Source organism: Berghia stephanieae, chromosome 6 (genome assembly GCF_034508935.2).
Source record: "Berghia stephanieae isolate SIO BIC M18660-M18661 chromosome 6, UCSD_Bste_1.3, whole genome shotgun sequence".
NCBI classification, from domain to species: Eukaryota; Metazoa; Mollusca; class Gastropoda; order Nudibranchia; family Aeolidiidae; genus Berghia; species Berghia stephanieae.
In genome coordinates this window covers 11388838-11393837 of record NC_088365.1, presented here as the reverse complement: position 1 = coordinate 11393837, position 5000 = coordinate 11388838, and positions in this window count along the sequence as shown.

The following is a 5000-nucleotide window of genomic DNA, read 5'->3' as shown; positions in this document are numbered from 1 at the left end:
GTATTAAATATTTCTGTGGCGAGCATAAAGGGTGTCCAGAGGAAAAAAAAAAACCCACATAAATTTGATTATGTTTTGACTTTTACACATTCTGATCACAAGGCATATGAAAAGTTCTAGCCAGCACGAAGAATAAAAAGTAATGATTTTCTTTGTTTAGAACCAAGATGGCCGCCGTTGCCGGGCGGCGTGACATCAGACTATTGAATCGTATTATCGTACAATCATTTTCACTTCGTGACGACGAGCTGTGATGACGTGTCAGATTCTATAAAGAAATGACGTCATAAGACCAAGCAGCTGTGATTTTAAAAACAAAACAATTAAATATAGAAATAAAATAGATTAATTCCTAAACTGTTCGTGACTTAGGGTTATTGGTTTTCCAAAATTATACTTGTCGTAAGGACAATCAATATAAATAAATTAGTTTTCTGACTTATTTAGATAGCATTGAACGCTGTATAAAAATGAATGAAATAATATTATGTGGTTTTTGATTTTATGCAATTTTGTTTGAGAGAAACAGAAAGAAATAAAAAGAGAAAAAAGAGAAAGAGAGAGAGAGAGAGAGAGAGAGAGAGAGAGAGAGAGAGAGAGAGTGGGGGTGGGGGTGGGAGGAGATAGAGAGAGAGAGAGATAAAAAGGGGGGGGGGGGGGGTAAATTGAAGCAAATAATGAAAGGGCAAGCTGTTGTAAATTGATAATCAATTATTAGTTGGATCTTAATGCGAAGAGCAATTGGACTTGAATACAGGTACACATAGGTCTATTCTGTTGTACTTTGTATAAACAAAACAAAATGAAAACGCGTTAAATTTAGGCCAGCAAACAGGTCCTTCAAATTTCGACTTATTAAATTGACCCTTGTAGTTCCCGTCAAGAACTCTCAAACTTTGGTCTTCATTGACTTCGATCAAGTTCCAGATTTGAGAGTTTTTGACAAGTTTGATTTTAAAATTAAACTTTTCACAAATTCACAGGGCTTCATTCATTCCTCTCTTTAGCCAATGCGGAACCAAATCTCCGTTTTATACAGCACATGTCGTCTGTAAGGAGTCTTAATGGTACAAGTACCATGTGCAATGTCAGTCCCGGGTTTGATTCCAATCGCCTCACAAAGTTGTTATACACTACTATTGTCTTCTGGCACTTCTCTACTCACTTCCTTTCTTCTTAAGTGAATTTGTAGGTTACATGTTTCAAAACTGAATGGTTGACAGTGGATTGGTGTGTGGTCTAACCCTCCCCTTACACCTACTGGAAAATCGTCACATTTGTTACGATGCAACCGTCACTTTTCTCATCCAGATTTCATTTCTTTTTCATATAGCTATAAAAATTTGACACTCTGTAATGGAGCTTATGTTATCGAACAATATTTTGTATAGAATGTGCTTGGTGTTTTTCTGTTTGAGTAGGAAATGTCGGTTTTTGTGTTGGTTGGGTGTGAAGTTTTGGGGAAAATTCTGAAAATTGCTGGTAAGGAGAGGGTTAATTCCTCTGTATGAGTGTTTCAATGGGAATGTGACATAGAGACAGTTTAGATATGGTCATCATCATGGCTTATTCCCCCTGGACGTGACCTCCGCAACTGCCAACCGAAACAAGCTTCTGTCCAGCGCCATCCTTTCTAATTCAGTCACTGGCTTATTCATCCATTCGTTACTGTTAATGTCTTGTGACCATCTTCTTCTTGATCTCCCTCTTCCTCTTTTACCCTCTAGAAAAATGTTTTCAAGGGTTACATGTCGCTTGATATGCACCAAAAATAGAGCAAGTTTTAGTTTCTGTATCATCTTGATTCGATATTGCTCCTTCTTGCCCAAGGACTCTTTCACATTTTTTTAGTTTTCTTTGCTGTCCAGAGAATGGGGAGAACTTTCTGGTATGGGTAAGATATGGGTAAGCTTCGTTATATTAAATGTACATGTATATCAAAGTAACAAATTAAGGAGTAGTCACTGGTGTAAAATAAAAATTTAAAAAAGGTGTGTATGAAACAGTGCCAGAAAAATACCAGAATAAAACATCCCCCAAAAATGTGACTGCTTTGACTGGGGTTCGAACTTCAGAAGGTTATCAAACGGGCTGAGGTTCGATTTCCACTCGAGCAGGAACTTTTCTTGTATTTTTCTTTTTTCTTTTATTAAGTCACTATAAATTCAGAAAAGGGAGTGAAACAGATGAATGTGTTAAATAGAACAAGAAATGAAGTGAGTGCTAAAAGACATTAGAGAATAAAATCTTTTTGTAGTGATATTAGTATTCTGCACATTAATCGACATTTTTATATAAAACATTAAAAAAAAATAAAACAGAAAGAAAATTAGAAGAAAAAAATCAGCCTTCCTTGTTTTCTTGCACTTTTCTTTCTGTTTTGCCTTGTACTGCTTCATAAACATTTTCCAGATTGTAATCTTATACACGTGCCTGCACACTACCCATTTTATATTTTACATTTTGACCAAATTCTTCTACTTGAAATATCGACCAATTAAGAAAATTATTAGAAAGTCTTAAACCTGGGACTTATTGGATATTCTTTCAAGTCTTATTTTTTTAGACTATTATTAGATGTTGAAAGCATCTTAATGGATCAATATTTGACGTAAACCTTTTCTGGCCAAAACGATTAAAATGTGTTTTGTCAGCATAAAATATAGCTGAATAATGGAAGGCTTTGGTTGAATGACTTGTTGGATTGAAATAATTAGAATGCTATTATTGGTCGTTTTTCTATCAGACCTGCCAAGAAATATCGACGTGGCCACCACTACAACATCTGGTGGATTTTGTACGTGTTTTATTTCTTAATAAATATCTAGTGATAAATCTGGAAATCGGGAATTCTTTTATTGTGTGGATGTTATCGTACTCTAGGATTATCAAATTGCAAGAGTGTTGTAATCCGTTAAGATAATATACAAAAATAGACACGCTACTGTAACTTCCGGGAAGCTAATATTGGAAGCTGAAAACAAGAATGGGATATTAAATTACTAATTTCCGGCTTTGTCATGCATCTATCGTTATTTTTTTTTTTTTATAAATCATTAATCACTATCGTAGTTGCTGTTTTTGATAAAGAAGTACGGAATTATATAAAGAAAATAATGTTCTGGTTAAAAAATACCGAAAAAAATGATCGAACTGGAATCCTATTCGGACAAAGACAACGCTGTTAGCGATCAGGTGCTCATTTTACACCTGAGTACGGTGAGAGAATGTGAGTAAAGAGCCTTTTCCAAGGACTCAACTATGCGCCGAGCGCGAGGCTCAAACCCAGGACCTTCCGATCCTAAAGCGAGTGTCATACCACTAGACCACATAGTCGCACCTTCCTTATTCAGTCACTGGCTTATTCATCCATTCGCTGATGTCTTGCGACCATCTTCTTCTTGGTCTCCCTCTTATTCTTTTACCCTCTAGAAAAATGTTTTCAAGGGTTTCATCTCTCTTGATATGCCCAAAAATGTACGGAATTATATAAAGAAAAAACATATACTTGTTAAAACATACCGAGAAAATCCTATTCGACAGCATATTCATCAACAGCTCTGTCATTACGAGAATGGGCTCTACCGATCAATTCTCAGAAACTGTAGCGTGACACTAACCTTACATTTCACTTTCTTTTGAAGATCATCGCCGTGTATTGTGGGTCATTGTAAGGAAATGTCAGGTTATAAGGTGGGTAGATCCTACATTTTTGCATAAGTATTTGAAGTACACCTCGATATTTTATTATAATTTGTACTCGAAGTACATACCGGCACTCTGATCCTCAAAAAAAAAAAAAAAAAGTCACAGAAGTGAACAACAGCCTATTCCGTCAGTTACATTATGCTTATTTTACGCCTATCCCATTTGCATAAACACAGACGTACGGCTAGACACTTCACTAAAATATGTACTTACGGACAAATAGACACTCCGCTGTAAGTTATAGAAGGTTGCGACAGAAACCCATCCTATTAGTTATTACTATTTTATATATTTCAACGAATAACCTTACCATCTCATTGCTATGAATTGATAATTAAAAACCCAGGCAGTTTAGACTAGACTATATCAAATGTTTATCAATTTAACGGTGTGTCATATTAGTGGAATGGCTCTTTTCTCCTTTGCAATCACCGCGTCTTTTAACACAATGATCATAGTCATTGCGAGGTTCAAATTAACAGTAAATAACTCACGAACTCACAGCGAGCAAGACTCACCGACGACAGCAGTTTGCCTGCCATTGTAATATTACGACATGCAATAAAATTGCTGAAAGAATAAAATTATATATCTCATTTGTAACCATTCGTCTCAAAACGGTATTATGTCTGGATGATCTCGAGGCATTGACAATAGAATTTGAGTAAAAAATAAATGCTCTCACTGACGAATGAAAATTTTATTAATAAAAAACTTTTAAAAACTGTTTTCAAAATTTGATTATTTTAACAGAAATTTTAGGATTGAAAAAAAACACAACTTTTTAGCTAATTCATTTCAACAAAAGACCGCTTTGGAACGCTGCGTAACATTGTAAAGATTTCAATTTTTAGTCAGGCATAATTTGTGATAATAATATTACATCTGGACGAAATTATGAAACTTTGACAGTGTGTAAAATTTGGCCTCTTTAACACTTTATCATTCCTATATCACAAATATTGGATTTAAGCAAATCTATTATTTGTTCGAATCAAATGATTTAATGTGGAGGGCTGTCTTAATTAATTCACTTCTAAGATTACATCCAAATTCTCGCCATCTACACAAGATTCGAAAGCAGAAGGTAAGTCGATACCATTGCGATAAGGTAAAAAATACTTGAAATATTATTTTGAACCCCCCCCCCTCCAAACTTGAGATTTTATATAGCGCAATATCCACGAGAGAGTGTTATGTGTGTGTATTCTGATATAAGTATATATGTAAATGATGTGAATATTCTATATCTATTTATCTATCTATTAAAGTATTCTAAAATCTTATTCTGT